The 16,815-nt window shown below is 39.8% G+C and overlaps 1 long non-coding RNA gene across 3 annotated transcripts in view; it reads right to left on the bottom strand.

Annotated features, from left to right (window-relative positions):
• The window catches only part of LOC109369774 (uncharacterized), a 187,081-nt gene extending 173,685 nt beyond the window's left edge, over positions 1-13,396 (bottom strand). For all 3 annotated transcript variants that reach the window (XR_014886119.1, XR_014886120.1, XR_002119234.3), the window contains exon 1: positions 13,297-13,396. This is a non-coding gene — a long non-coding RNA (uncharacterized LOC109369774). The remainder of the gene's footprint in view (positions 1-13,296) is intronic.
• Between the last annotated feature and the right edge of the window lie 3,419 nt (positions 13,397-16,815).

The following is a 16,815-nucleotide window of genomic DNA, read 5'->3' as shown; positions in this document are numbered from 1 at the left end:
GCAGCAAGATCCCAGGCTGCAACAATTGAGGATTCATTCAAATGCAACAGCCATAAGCACAGAAACAAAAGAAAGAAACTGATTACCTTCAGGTACACAGGGATCTTCAGCAAGATCCCCTCACCTCCACTGCCAACCCTTAGATGAGGTCTGAGAAAGGGTGGATCCTGGCTACACCCCTCCCAATCACTCATTGCTCACACCTGAGCTCCTCTGGGTTGGCCCTGCCTTCCCACCTGGTATTCAATCACTACTTCAGGCCATGACTTAGCATTTCTACAACATATAGAGATAAGTAATAAATTATTTTTTGCACATTTTGTGAATAACTATGTAAATATTACAGATATCTGCAGGATTACACATTAGAAAAATAAAAATGGCTGAAGAGGTGTCTCATGCTCAGTTTGTGATGTTCTCCTTCACAATAGTAATTATAATCTACTATAAATGTATCGATTTGCTTGTCAGTATAATAGCTAAATTGATAAACTAATAGGAAAAAAAAAAAGAAAAAAGAGAAAACTAAAAAAAAAAAAAGATAGAATAAATTCTAATTCTAATTTATCCATTCAAATAGAGAAGTTGAAGACCAGGTGCTCTTCTCCTCACCTAAACGTATTGATCTACTTCATATTAATTAACATTGCTGTTCTCTAATGAGTGGTCACAGGTTTCCACAGGAGCTGGAACAACTTAGACAACAAGCATCTGCTGTGGCAGACTGGAAAACTAAGGACAGTGTTGCAGGAAATGCAAATGTAAAAAAGCTGAAGATAATAAGAAGGGCTGGCTGAAATAAGAGGCTTCTTGGAAATACTGGTTATGTTAAATAAAGGAATTTTTACTATTTTGCTCCCATTAAAATATTCTAAGCACTTCAATTTTTCTTAGGTATATCTAAGTAACTCACAGGCTTTTGGTAACAACTTTTCTATATATTGTATTATGGGACTACAGACAAGCCCAAGCCCAACAGTTTCTTCTTCAAACACTGAATTAATTGCAAGTAAAAAGAAACATCAGTAAAGGAGACTGAAGACCTCCTCATAAGCTGTTACTGTTTCTGAAGTGGACAGTCTCAAAAGAAATACCACCAGTCACAAAACACAATACCTAATTACCCACCTGCATTCTGTGACATGTTGCCTCAAACCTTGCTTAGATTTAACAATATATTAACACAGAGTTGATCTTCTGATTTTCAGTGTAAGCTTGCTTAAAACAAAACAAAAAAATGAATAGAGTACACTTCCCTGAAGGAAGGAACTTGTAATCTTCGTTAACCCTATTATGTGCAATATCATTTCATCACCCTAACACTCCCTGCAGCTGTAGCAGTCTGGCAAGCACAAGTCACAAGAAAAACTCATTTACATAGGGCTTCTGGCCTTATTCACTACAAAAAATTGCCAAGACAAATTACAGTGTCAAAAGAAAGCTCATTAAATTTTTATATCAGATTGCTATGTTACCCTTAGCTCCCAGGGTACTCATCCCTCTTTCTGTCATTACTTTTCAGACCTTAAGGCTCAAATATTTTCAAGGGCAGAAGAGGACCAATTATAAAAAAAAGTTATTTGCTTACTGGTATAAATTGAAGCATACAACCATCACTAATTCACATTTACCAAAAATATAGCTCAATTACCATGTCACACTAGACTGCTGAATAGCAAGATATTCCTGCATGCTTTTAATTTAGTGCCAGTAGTTGTGCTGAAGCTACAACAGCAATTAAACATACTGAGATGGGGGTTAAGCACATTTTCCACCATTTGTCTGTCCGTTATAGCAATGTACCACTCAAAAAAGGAAACCCTGCCTGTTTATTCCATGCCCATGTGATTATTTCAGAAGATTTAAAAATCCTTTGACAACTGGAGAGGTTAAAACAATTATAATCTTCATCTTGATCTAAATTTACAGGGGTTGCTTTCAAGGAACAGCCCTTTAAAGGATTCAGGGACATGAGAGATATGTTCCCATATATCCATAAACTAAGTAAACAATTCAGAAAGGTTTTCTATTTAAAAATGATAAATTGAAGAGTGTTTATTTCCCACCAAAAACTCTGCTTAAGAATTTATTCTTTTCAATTTTAATTTAAAAAAAAAAAAAACCTGGGTTTAAAATATAGATACTTTAGGACAAAAAAACTCAGAAATCGCATACATGGCTAATGCACCACTACGTATTTCAGTTCCTGTTCAAAAAGAGCAAATATATCACAATTGTGATTTTATTTGCCACCACCTTTAAGCTTAGCACATCGAAGCATAATTTGATGGAACGCAGCCACTCCCACCCAGCTCAAACCAGCACAGCAGTTGTCAGTTAGGATCCAAATCAAAGCAATTGCTTCTGCAACTTCATAGCAGGTGGAATTTCTCCCTTACAATTGTCACAGGCAGCCTATATTAAATCTTGAAATACCTCTTCTCCTCTTTCTCCCTTTTTTAAGCTTTCTGGGTTCTCAGCATTTTGCTCATTTAGGATTATACTTCAAATCCAACGTCAGCTGCTGATCTGAACTTTATCAACTACCAATAGTTTAGCTGGGTAATTAACCCAAAGGAACAGCACATGAGCCCTCTGTTTTTCAGCTGCCTGGCTCATACTGAAGCTCACCATTACCTGAGTAGAATCGGCTTAGAAAGCCCTAGAACAAAAGCATTCATTAAAAATAAATAATAATAACTAAAAAAAAAAAAAAAAGACGGGGTGGAGCAAAGCCCCGAGAAGAAACAACTTCTCATAGGAAGGAAACACATGGGGTACTCACTAAGAAGTGTTGCTCCAGTAGAGGGGCAGACAATTTGAGGTACACATGCACATTCACCCTGACAAGCAGTGATATGAACGTGTTACAAATTCCATCACAGTAGGTTACTGTCTCTTACTTTGTCAACTTTCATGCTGCATCACAGCATTACAGCCTCTCTCGTTCCATCCTCTCCCAGATGCACTAATCAGACAGGCCTGCAATGTGGGGGTTCCAGAGAGGTGTGCCATTGCTGAAGTGCCCCAGCCAAGCAATCACAGCTTCTCCCTGAATGTCAGAGCTTTTGTGCTTACAGGTGTGCAGCTAAGAGTCAGAGCTACTGATTCTTTTTGAGGCTTTCCACGTCCACACACAGGCGGGTAGGTGCACATTCCCAGCAAGTGAAATAAGGAACGAAAGCTTCACGCATAAGACAGAGAGACAAGAGCTCAGACGAGCAGCAGCAGCACACAGCTTACCCAAAGCAAGCAGTAACCAATATTTCCAGCTAAGCAGATCATATTTACTCTTCTAGGGAGAGAGGAACGCACACCTCACACTTGAACAATTTTTTCTATTTAGCTGCATAGAGATAAAACTGGAAGTAACTTGTTAGCATTAAGACAAGGTTATCCAGCTTACATTCCTCACATTTTATCCATCACTAGTAAAGTATCTGCATACAGATGGGAAGATACTACTGGAGAAAAATTGCCTCTTCTAAAAGCTAGCAGCAGAACCAAGCCTACTATGTCTCACTTAACACAATTTTATTTCTTTTACTCCATGGTTGAATATGTACTTAAGAGGCATATTTTTCAGGAAGGTGCACAACTTTTTAGGCTTCTTAGTGAGCCTGGAGGTATTATTTTCCCAGTTCAGTTTGTACAGATCACCTAAGGAATAAAAAATTGCTTAAATACAAGAGGAATTTGTCCGTTTTACTTCAGTTTTCCATGTTTTGCTTTAAGTTTCTCTACAAATCATTCCTTGGTTTTTTTTGAGCAGAAGCTGACTCCATTTTTAACAAGTTATTTGCACTCAATATCTAATATTACCTAATTAATTTATATTGGCCTTACTCAGCTGAACCAAGGGCAGAGCAACTCCTTTGACATCTTCGCAGCTATAGCTGCACAGCACCAGCCTTTAATGCTGTAAATGGCCTGAAATTGCTAACAATTTGAATTTGTGTAGACCAAAGACAACATCAATGAACAAAAATAACAACAGGTACCGCTTAAACACCTAAAGCTGTCTTCTCAATTTTCAAACATCAGCTAAAGAATTGCATTTTCTTCTCACTGCTAGCTGAGCATGGCAGCTCTTCTATCCAGAGCCTGTCAGTCTCCTAAATTAATTAGAGCCAGTTCATTGATCCGTAACCAGGGTACTTTCTACAATCACTGACAATTGATTTCCATCTAATTCACAACGGGACAAGCTCTGGCCTCAAGTACGACCCAATATTCTTTCTTCACCCATGTGTTACATGAGGGCTGAATTCACATAAGGATTTATAATAAGAAATCTGTGCCATTCATGTCTCAGCTTTCAGCGATGTAATTATGGTATCTGTGAACAAGTAACACTCAGAGGGGATTTTCAAGCGTGTTTTTTGAGGGAAGGTTATTTTGTTTCTTTGTGAAGGCTCCTTTCCAAATTTATAGCACTAATGAGGCACAATTAACTGACACGTATTATGTCACTTAAAGAATATTTACTACGTCCGCAAAAAACCCCCACGGCCTTCGTGAAAATTCAACATATTGGATGTGCCACAGAAAAATACAGAAGATCACAACAAATAAAACTTGAATAGAATGATGATGACATTTATTGCTCAAATTTGGCATAAGCACATAATTCTTCATTACTGTCCCACCTGAGGGTTTGGGATTACATTGGTGCGACAGGTTGCTGACTGAGTCAGGCTTTTGTCCATTGGGAAATCCATAAGCCTGCTAGGGCCTTTTTAAAACATTCTCTTTCCCAACAACCATGATGATTTAGTGAACTCTGTGTTCTGTCATTCTGAGATGAATTCAGGTAGGAAGGGAGGAAAACAAAAGAAAGAAAAACTAAAAAAATGACAGTAACTATCCACAGCATATGTCTCAATGCTGACAAAAACAATATATTCTGAAGATCAGAAAATGGAGGTCAGACACTAGTTAGATGAACACAGGACAGAGCAAGGTTCAGTTAAATAACAGGGTACTTTCCACTTGGCACAGCTCCTAGAGCCTGCTGGCCCTGCCTCGGGAGCTAATTAATAGAGTCAGGCCAGACTTAACTCTCTTACAGAGGGCAGTAAATAATTAACTGCTCCCTTCAAAAAAGAACACACGTATTTATGTATGGCTTAAAGCGAGATATTTGTAACTAGCACTTCCTTCAATATAAACCTTTGCTTTTCATAAGAGTTCACACCTGTTTTCCAGCAGAAGTGAGAAACATCAAGGAAATAGGAGTTAACTTTTTGTATGTTTGTCCCCAGAAATCTCTCCTGAAATTAGAACATTTTGCAGTATGCAAAACTAGGGCCAGAATGTTCAGAAACATCTGTCAGAATCCATTTAACTTAATAGTTCAATCCACCTTCCGCATTAAAATGTGCACATTTTTTAAACTGATGTTATGTTATGACTAGCAAGACACTTTACACTTCTTATGATGACTCAGAGGATATGTTCTTGAGCTCCTTCGACAACACTTTAAAATCTTCTCTCAACACAACGCTGAAAACAGCACAAAGATACAAAATAATGATTAACAAGGTCTAGGTTTTGTATTCTTCTCCATATTATTTTTCTTGGGCATTTTCAATTGCTGTAGCACTCAAATTTCACCCACACTCGAAAGCACTGAGGTGAAATATCCAGCAATGAGCTAATGCCTTGGTTTTGTGTCCCAGTGAAGTTAAATATTTAGCAGCACTAAAACCCCAAATTCAGGCTACTTGAACCATAGCTAGCCATAACTTTGAAAAACCAGAGCAGTGAAAGCAAATGCTTCTTAAGGAGCTGGTCTGTAGCGCTCGTGAGAGGCCATTCAAATGATGGCAGATGATCCTTTCTAAGTCACTGACAGGATTTTTTCCTCCTATCACCAAACATTAATGCAAGACATTAGTGCACTATAACTTACTGCAGAAATAACTCACTGCAGAGGGGAATAAGTTGCATTCTTTCTTGCTTTTTTTCTGGAAAAAAAAAAAAAAAACACAAAAAAACACACAAAAAAAAATTGTATTGAGAATACATATTAAATTTTGAGGTACAACACTGGAATAAGGCATTCATGAAGGAAATGGCCAACTTACCATTTTGTGCCCCAGTCAAAGCCTGTCATCATTCTTTCCAACAAACCAATTATCACATTTGTGTCAAACTTCTAACTGACATGTTTCAAAAGCCTATGGGCCCACGCTGGCGATTCTGCATAACCATTAATTCTCAGAATGTTTGACCTGACCAGATATACAAAATATAAGAGGAATCCCTGTCACGTTTCCCTTGTAGCTTCAAAAGTTTGAGCTTTATCGGTATAAACTTAAATAAATAAAAAAGAAGAATATTCATTGGAATTTTAACGTTATCTTTGTCAGTACTGTCCACACAGGAGCTATTCCTAGTATATTATCAGGCACTTTTTAAGAACACTTTAATACCGTATCGTTACAGAGGCTGGAAGTCCTATGATTAAGACTAAAATGAGCTATGCACTCAACTGAAAATCCGTACTGCCTATAATACAGCAAACCTTCCAAGCAGAAAAACATTCCCTCTTACACTGATTGGGTGCTGTAAGCCTATGTCTGTGGGGGGGTGAGCCCACTTCAGGAGGCTTCAGAACTCCAACTATTTCTGCCCGAGTTGCACGTTAGGATTCACAGCACATCTACAGTTTGTCATAGGCACTACCCTTGATACCGTTTGATTTCAAAGCTGCTTGCTACAAATCCTCTGCAATCAGGTTGTGCTTGTTATTAATACCTTTAATCTGACCTCAGACAGCAAATCCAGCGCAGTGTGATTTGGCCGAACAGACTGAACAGTAATCAGCAATCATATCTGATGGATTATGTTCTTTGTTCAATATTTATGGTGAGCAATGAACACAAAAAGGCAGTTATGCCCATACCTGTGCGTTACTGTGCATGCTGCTCAGGAGTTCAGTTCGTTTGTATTCTCACCATTATTTTATTTGCATCAAGATCAGTTGAAAGGAAAACATCTGGGGGAAAAGGGACATACTCACCCTCTAACAAAATGAAATATTCGCATATTTTATCAGTTATGCAGCAGTATTATAATTTGCATATACTGTGAGCTTAGTAATAACTCCAAGCACTGTAACATACATATGATTTTCTTATGCATATTTAGCTGAAAGTCTGGAAGCTGCTTAAATCTTGGGAAAAATAAATAACCATTTCTATTCTCCTTCAGGAAAATGTCACTCATCACTTCACTATTACTCATCTCTTCAATTTAGGATTAATTTAAACTGCCATTACAGCTATAATTCTGAAAGCCATGACACTAGAAGCCAGGCACTGTACTAAAGTGGATTTTCCTTCTAAGAAATTCATTCTGACAACTGCTCATCCCTGTTTTTATTACTTCCTAATTTCAATGATTATTATTTTTAATACAAAGGTTAATTTTCTCTAGATTTAAGTCAGCCCTCTAGTCCACACCAGCAACCAATAAAAGACGCAACAACCCGTCTGATCAATGTGTTCAGATACGAGTAGTTCCACTTTCTTCAGATAAGTTCTCAAGACCCAGGACCCATTAAATCAGTACCTGAAAGACAAAGTTAGGGAAACCCTAAAGTGCTTCATCCCTTTGCCAAGATTACCCTATCAGATTTGGATATACTCTTAACACACACACACAGAAATTTAAGCACTGCTTGTAATTTTTATCTAAATTAAATAACCAAAAGGCAAATCTGCAACAAGAATATTTTCAGTTTAGTAACTAAGCTCAGAATAAATGCTGAGGATAGATCTGCGTAGATCTGGTGGTATTATGTATGAATAAATATCTAGATTCCATCATTTGCAGGCTGAAATGGGTCAACCACATTGATAGTCTACAGGGAAATTTTATCAATAAAGAATATATCATCATTTGAGGTTAGTGCAAGTAAACACATCTCAAAGTGTTTCAGAGTTCCTTTTTTGAAAAAAAAAAAAAAAAAAAAATTACCTGCCAAATAATAACTATCATCACTGACACTTAGAAATTTATAATAGTTTGGTTAGTAGTTTTGGGTTTCTCAAGAGGCTGTTTTGGTTTGGCTTTGGGGTGTGTGCGGGAGGTTTGTGGGTTGTTGGTTTTTGTTTTTTTTTTTTGGAGGGTGTTGGAAACAAACTAATTTCCATCTGCTACCTAGTGATTTGTTTTTCTACCACATAAGCATGGATCTGTGTGCTGAGTTGCATCTAAAATGCTCACTTATACAGATCTCTGGGGCCCACCAAGTCTGACTAAGAAATGACAGACTATCTGGGGAGAAAGGAAGAAAACAAGTACTCCAATATTCTTGAAAATAAATAGCAGGCAATGTGGATATTGTAAAAACAAATCAAGTCTAACTAACTTAATTTCCTTCTATCACAAGGCATAAGAGTTTACAGATATAGAGTAATTGGCAACATTCTTGTAACTGATCTGTTTCAGGTTTTTTTGTTTCCATTTCATGCAGCAGATCTAAGGAATCTGGGAAAACAGAAAAACAGAACTATTGCATGCTAAGAGAGAAAATGGTTGAACAACTCCATTCAAATGCCAATTATTAACAATTACCTGTCAAGAAGTCACCAAGAAGGGTCCCCCAGGGTACGTTCAGCAGTTTTTTGCTTATTACCTGGATGATGGATTTAGGACCACCCCAATCAAAACCACAAGTGATACAAGGCTAGGGACTACAGTCACACTGAGAAACAAGCTTAGAATTCAACACGAGAGCGTAGAATATTAAAAGGGGTGTCTGTAGCTTATCAATATTGATAAGCTCAAGGAATGATATTGAGACAGAAATAACAGCCACAAATGCATGAGGAGGAGAAGGTGGTTGAGTAGCAAGTCTACTCTGGAGTTACAATCTACCACATGCTGAACATAGATTAATAGTAGCACTGCTGCTTAAAAATCGAGCACCATACTGCAATGCACAGTGAGAATCCAGGAAAACCTTTCTGTTCTACACAGACTACTGACGCCTCAACTGAAGAACTCCAGCACGATGCTTAGGTACCACACGGAGAAACACACAGACTGACCAAAAAGATTCCAGAAGATGATCTCTGTTCAGTGGAACATTCCTTATCAGTCAACAACGTTCAATGGAACACTGAGGTTAAAGAACTGCTATTGCTTAATCTGCAGAAGCAAAGTGCACAGTAAGAAGTGTTAAAATACTGAAAATACCACCAGAAATAAAAAGCAGTTATTCAGTGGAGAAGAATTAACATTCTTAAATAACAAAAAAAAAAAAAAAAAAAAAAAAAAAGAGGAAATGCAAAAGAAGCAGAAAAAATGACAGATTGTAGGTGAAAGAACAAGATAGAAGGGTGAGATAGAACACCACACATCTCTCAGCTGCTACTTATTCCAACTATCCAACTGTATTAACTGAAAACAACGTGTAAAATGAACTTTCAAATATAGAGCTTTAGTCCACGGAAATATTACACACACTCTCACATCATGGATATTCTTCATTCTTCTATTTAGCAGTCTAGGTCCAAGCCAAGAGAGATTCTATGTTTATTTCAATTCCAAATTCCTCTTAATTAGAGTCACATTTAATACACAAATCAGCACAAGCAAAATCTTGACACACAATGGCATCCCATCAAGGGAATATTTATCTCAGAAACCAGGAAATAACACTGAAACAATACCTCTGATCACTGATAGCTCACTGTTAGCAGGACCAAAAGCATGAAGACTAGGTGCAGAGAAAAAAAGATTAATCATTTACATGCAATTTATCCTCTTTATGGTGACAGGTCATTGATATTTTAAATGCACTATTATTGAGTTGCCTGTTCTATTCAATCACCTCTTTTCAACACAGGCTCTACTCGTCATTATTTTTCAGTTACAGCTATAGGAAACCGAACACTGGCCTTTGCAGCTTTTTAACTCTTTATACAAGAGAACTAATTAGGTGCCTAAGGTATTTATATGCTGTCCATTAATTACAGTATCTATGCAGATCACAGTCATTAATATAATTATTCTCCCAACATCACTATGAAATTCTGTTTTAACTGAAATTTATTTACCCTTCACACGCTCAAAAAGGCAACTGTAAATTGTTTTATTATTATTAAGCATTATCCTTATGTTCGAAGCAGAAAAACAATAACTGAGCTTTTCTGATCTGATTTTTGCCAAGGTAGCACAAATAATCTCTTACATCTAAACTCTTGCTGCAAAGGACGAGCATTGTTCCCTATTGCCATACTTGGCCGCAGTTTCCTCTACAGATAAGCATGTTGGTAACTATTCATTCCAAGTCTCCCTCCTTTAGGTTGTAACCAAGCTGGTCCAAGGCCAAACGAATTAAAAAAACTGCTTCTTATTTTTGCTACCAGCAATACGAAGGAACAAAAGCTGGCATGGTGTCTGCAATCAAAGTTTCAAATTAAATTTTTCCCTGAAGCAGCTTTCCTAATCTTCAAGACATCTGAATATAGAACCACTGGTAAGCAAAAATAGAGACATTCACAAAAAAGAGTGAATATGAAGAGTGAGATACCCCCACATTACAGTAATGTGCATTTGCCTTTAAAAGTGGACCTGACGTGTGCCCTCCAGTAAGGAACGTGGTTCAGCAGGGAAGTTGGACTCAATCTCTTGAGGTCCCTTCCAACCTCTGCGATTCTCTGATCATCACAAGGAAACTATCCATTATAATTTTATAATCCTGCTCACAAATCACAAGGATTAGTTTGTAGATGAGTAATCACTGAAAGAAACACAGCAGCTCTCCAAAATTTAATTCCTCCACATGCATCCTTTCAAATCAGAAGGGGCAGGAAGTAGCTAGCCCCAGCCCATCGAGCACCAAATAAGAAGAAATGACTCTTGGAGGACTACACTGATAGAAAAAAAAGAGAAGATACAGTTGCTGGAAATGCTTCATTCCTAATTCATATGCATGCATTCACAGGTTAACGCCCCTATAATGCACCAGAGCACAGACATATCCTGGCTTTCAGGGATTTCACACAATTCAGTTGCTGTTGCTTTGTAAATTCCTTGATAAATTCCTTTTTAAATTCCTCAATTAAAACAAACAAAACTATTGAGTTTATCAATAGCCTGAAAGCAATTTTCCTGCTCTCCTCCATTGGTTTATGCCACACTGCAATACTTAACAAGCAAAAGCAGGCCTCCAGAAAACATGTATTTGGCTTTTAGTAGAGATCAATTTAAAACTATTTCTAAAATGAAGAAATGAAATATGTGCTTCTGTGAAAAGAAAAAAAAACATCAAACATACATCTTGGTGAAGAATTTCTTCCCATCCTACCTCCTTTACACTGGCCATTGGTATCATTTGTACTAGCTAAAATGTGTATCTCTTAAAGAAGCCAGGCCATAAGACATAACTGTTCTTGCACTGAGTCACCAGCTCAACCTGGTGCTTGCCTGTTAACCAGATCAGTTATATTGTTCAGCCTATCTCCGTGCCCACTGTTGATTGATTTCTCAGATCAGGACAAAATTCCCTCACTGTGAAAGGCAGCAATGCTGACTTTACCAGCTTAAATTATTTTTAAACCTGAAAAAAAAAAAAAAAATGAATTCATAACTAATGTAAATCTAACTTCCCTGAGTTTGAAGCCATTTCCCCTTGTTCTATCGTCACAGACCCTCCAGCTCCCCTTTAGATACTGAAAGGCTGCTATCACCTCTTCTCCAGGCTGAAGAGCCCCAGCCTGTCCTCATAAGAGAGGTGTTCCATTCCACGGATCATTTTCATGGCCCTACTCTGGACACACTCCAACAGGTCCACATCTCTCCTATCCTGAGGACTCCACATCTGGCCAGTATTCCAGGTGAGGTCTCACCAGTACAGAGCAGAGGTGCAGGATCACCTCCCCCAACCTGCTGGCCACGCTGCTTTTGATGTGGCCCAGGATATGATTGTCTTTCTGAGCTGTGAGGGCACATTTGCTGGTTCATGTCCAGCTTACCATCCATCAGTACAACCAAGTCTTTTTCGGCAGAGCAGTTCTCAATCCTTTCATCCCTCAATTTGTATTGTTAATGGGGGTTGCCTCGTCCCAGGTGGAAGACCTTGCATTTGGACTTGTTGAATCCTCATGAGGATCACCTGGGCCCACTGCTCAAGTCTGTATAGGTCCCTCTGAATGGCATCCCATCCCTCTAGTATGTTGACTGCACCCCATAGCTTGGTGTCATCAGCAAACTTGCTGAGGGTGCACTCAACCCCACACTCAATGTCATTAATGAAGCTATTAAAGAGTATTGGCCACAACATCTACCCCTGCAAGGAAAAGCAGTATGGAATTGTGGTCTGTCAGTCATACCAGACTAGGCAGTTTCCAGTGATTTCCCTTACCTGCATGCCAGGAAGACACAAAACTTCTCTAAGAGGGTCTGCTCAGCATAGTGGGCATTCAGTTCCCTGTAGAGAGGAATCACCTACAACCAATAACCATCTCTCCTTCAGTGAAGCATCCTTAGTGCTGGAGAAAAGTTTTTCCTGTCTGTTTCTGTTAGCACATCAATGCTGAGCACCCTGTTACCGCTCAGATAGGCCTTTCACATGCAGGGCCTCACAGCAGTTGTACAGAGGCACCTGGTGGGCGCAGCACGTAAGGAGGACTTTTGTTTGCAGCTTTGAGCACAGACTTGCCTCCATCCGCTCTTTTCCTTTGCATTCTTGCCTCCAGCCTTGCAATTTTTTTTCTCAACCCGATGTGATACAAGCTACCTTAGATTTGTGTCTTTTTTTCTTTGAAATAACCTGTCCGTGCATGGAGGAGCTGCAGTTTCCCTGCTCCTTTTTGTCCCCCGTGGCACTTTTTAATCTATATATATCATCCTGCCGCCTGGCCACAAGGCAGAGCAGATCGCCTGCCTGCTCACAGCCCTGCTCTGACTGCCGCCCCACGAAGGCAGCTGGAGGCTCGCGCACACCGCGTGGTTGCACTCAGTCACGGTTGCAACACGCTTCCAGACAGGGGCAGACACCCCAGCTCTCCTTCGGGTGGATACCACGATAAAGTCTCTGTCGTTACAAGGTGATAATCCCGCACTTCAGACCGTGAATGCCCTGAATTCGGCGGGCGCTAAACTGCCAAGGAACGCACCTCTCCCGCCCACAGAGCGCTCGTCCCCCACGCGAGCTGCCCGCGCGCCCCGCCCCGCTCCTGGCAGCCTTCACACACCGCGGGCATCCGCGGCTCCGCCCCCACCGCGTCAGCGCTACCGCACCTGAGGGGCCGCTCGCAGCTTTCCCAACGGCTTTACCTTCCTGCGAAAGCTCCCTCGGGATGAACTTTTGCAGATCGGCCGATCCGCACGAAGACTTTGCAAACGCGGCCGGAGCCTGAGAGCAACCAAACGGCCCGCTGCCAAACCGCCCCAGTGCACGCACCTCGATTAAAGCCTGCCAGGAGCCTTTCGAGCTCTTCAGCGCTTCACATCTTGAAGGTGGCACAAAAGAGTTGATTGGGTTTATGGTCAGATGCTCGACGCTATTTTGTTCCTCGGGTTTTGTACCAGCTGCGCTTTGCATGTACTTAAGCGTTTTGAAAAAAGTTTCCTGGGAGGTCGTAATTGGAAAAGTCAGTGCATTCTGCACCGCCCTGCACTCCCACAACACCACTGCCTGCTGCTTTGTCCCACCTCAGTGAGCGCTTCCTAGGAGTTAAAAAGAAGCGCTAGCACCAGAATTGCTTGCAAATATCCTAACTGGAACCAGATTACAAAAACTGTTATAATGTATAATTAGTGTCCGTACAGAGGGATCTGCCATACAAAATTCAGTTACAGAGAGAGTTCTATGGTTTATCTTCGCAAGTTTGTTTTCTTATATTTGGAGGGAAAAAAAACTATAAAAACATAATATCATAATCCTTCAAAGTAGATACTTTCTCTGAAACTGGAGTGTATGCAGGGAAAGAAACATTTTGAAGTCTGAGGAAAAACAGTTCTACTGCAGTTGAGAGCAGTTGGGTGCATCTCTCCACACAGTAGTAGCGCTGCAGAACAGCAGAAGGACTGAGGCTCCAACCCAAACAATGCACCAGGTCCCAGTAGCTACAAGAGGATGGAGGATCCACTCCTACAATAGAGAAACACATCTAGAAAGTTCGAGGATCAAACTCTGCTTTCAGTACCCAATTGCTCTGTTGGCTTCTGTGAGGAGATGTTAATCCACCACTATTTGTGGCGAAGTACATTCATGTAGTTTTAAGGTTCACAGTTAAAATTAACATACAAGTCTAGAAATGTGGAAGTGTTGCTATAGTAACATTAAATTGTTTTGTATTTCATGCACTTGGACATTGTTTCTGTTTTGTGATGCTAGGAGATATTGCCAGTTTAGTGAATACTTGAGAAACAGTAGCTTTCAAGTCAAAACACCAATAAAGACAACTGATACATATGTATTGTATTATATACAACATGCTCTTTTTTCTTTTCATATATACTTGACTAAATTTGCGTCTCTACACAGTGCATTATTATAAATTGTGTTCAAAAAAAAATCAAACCCAGAGCTGTGCAAAATCCTGCATGCTGGTTGTGCGTATCAGTGTTGTATTCAGCACATGTGTACAGAATGTCAGACAACACAAACTTCCTGGCTTCTCAGCGCTACTCAGTGAAACAGCAATAATAACCAGCATACTGATTTTTAGAGGGAAGGGAATCAAGTTGCACCAGGAGAGGGTCAGGTTGGATGTTAGGAGGAATTTCATCTCCAAGAATGGTCAGGTGCTGTAATGGGCTGCCCAGAGAGGTGTTTGAATCACCGTCCCTGGAAGCATTCAAGAAACTTAGATGCTGTACTGAGCTGCATGGTTTAGTGGGGAAATATTAGTGGCAGGTGAGGAGTTGAACTGGATGATCCTGGAGGTTTTCTCCAACCTTGGTGATTCTGTGGTTCTATTACTCACATATACATGCAGCATGTGTGCATTTCAGTGTAAGCTCTAGTGTAGCTGGACAAACAACAATTTGAAGGTTATCATCTCACATAAAAGTGAAGAGAGCTATCTTTAGAAGGAAATTGCTTAAAGCCAGTCATGTTTGTTTATGTTTTATCCTTAGTTAAATGCAGGTTTTGTAAGCTTTTAGAAAGGAAGTATTATACCAGAGTGCCTTCTAGTGGCTACAGAACTACAAATCTCAGCCTGAAATAGAAATCATAGCATTTACTAGATAATTATTCAGTAAACAAATCCACACAAAAATATATGTTTATAGATATATTAGAAATATTTGATGCTAGTCAGTGAGTCAGCTTTGATGGTAATGCTGTTTTATAAATAGAAGCATAATTTAAGGATTACAAGAGGTTACTTACCACATGAATAAGTAAGAAAGCAATAGTCAAATACACAGTTCCGCTTTAGGAATATACCGTGTTTGGGTTAAGTTTATGTCAGGTGTGAATAATTAGCAATGTCACAAGTTAATTTCATTGAAAAATTCCATTAGTAGTACTTATCAGAATGATTTTAACTACAATAGCCACTTATGAAAAGTTTATGCAATACTGAACCATTAAAAAAAAAACCATGAATTTATAATGGTTCATCTTAACAGCTTTCAGGCACCTACCCCACAGCAGCTAAAGACCACTGTCTGCTTGGAAGAGACTGCAGACCTGGAATCAGACCAGCACTGAAACAAGGCACAGCAAGTACTTTCAAACCTCCTTAGGCATGGCAAGCACTGCCAACCCAATAATCAGCCTTCAGTCTACAGAATTATTACAAACAGACCTTCTGTCTTACAAAGTTACAGGAAGGAATGGAAGCCACTAGTGAAGGTAGGGATGGAGGAGCAGACATGTTTGCCTTTACCACCAGTTTAGCACTATATTCACTTCATCAAACAGCCCTTTTCTCTTCTGAAAGTCTAACAGACCAGTTAGGTATTGGGAAACTGTCCTACTCAAGGGAAAATGAAAGAGGTGATGCATTGAAAGGAGGCTAAACTCACTTAAAGATTTTGTACACGCTTATGAAGAGATACATAATGGTTACAGAAAAACTTAGTTAGGAAAGATTCAGAGCCAATGGTAAATTAACAGAAGGTACAGATGATTAACAAGCTGTGACTTCCAAAACCACTTCTGTGACCGGCACCCAACAAACACACACACACACACACACACGTCACTGCTAATTACCTACATCCAAAAGTAAACACTGCTGGTAACTTAACTCCCAGTGGAGACTTCTCAGGACAGTTTTATACCACAGAATTGGTTTCTCTGACATAATCCTGTGATTAACTTATTTACACATTCACAAAACACGTTACAAAAAGCTCTAGTAATTCATGGAATTGTGCACACAAAACCCGAGAATTACAAGCACCAGCCAAAGCATTAACTGCTAGAGAGCCCTCAGGCAACCTCCAAGCAAACCACCCAGCAGGTAAAATACCCTTTTCGCCCAGCAGTCCCCTCAAGAGGCTCATGCCAGCATCATGGACATGCAGCTGCTGCCACAGCCTGGGAGCACATTGGTGCTGCTGCTCCTGCTCCACTGCTGTGATACAGACTGCTCAAGTCTTCCGTCAGAATGGATCCATACCTGAAGAAGCAGACACTAGGAGCTTCTCTGGGATTTAGCAGCGGCTCCCATGTGTGCCCAAAGCTGCAGCCTGACAGTGGAGAGGCCAACACGTCATCCATAAGACTGTCATAAAGCAGTGTGCCATGCTGAATATGTACACAAAGTCCTGAGAAATACCTAATACATAGCCACACCCGCAATTCCCTTCTCACTATTCCAAGCCGCTCAACAG

The sequence above is a fragment of the Meleagris gallopavo genome, chromosome 13, assembly GCF_905368555.1.
Source record: "Meleagris gallopavo chromosome 13, MGAL_WU_HG_1.1, whole genome shotgun sequence".
In the NCBI taxonomy this organism is placed as follows: Eukaryota; Metazoa; Chordata; class Aves; order Galliformes; family Phasianidae; genus Meleagris; species Meleagris gallopavo.
This window is presented reverse-complemented; position numbering and strand designations above follow the sequence as displayed.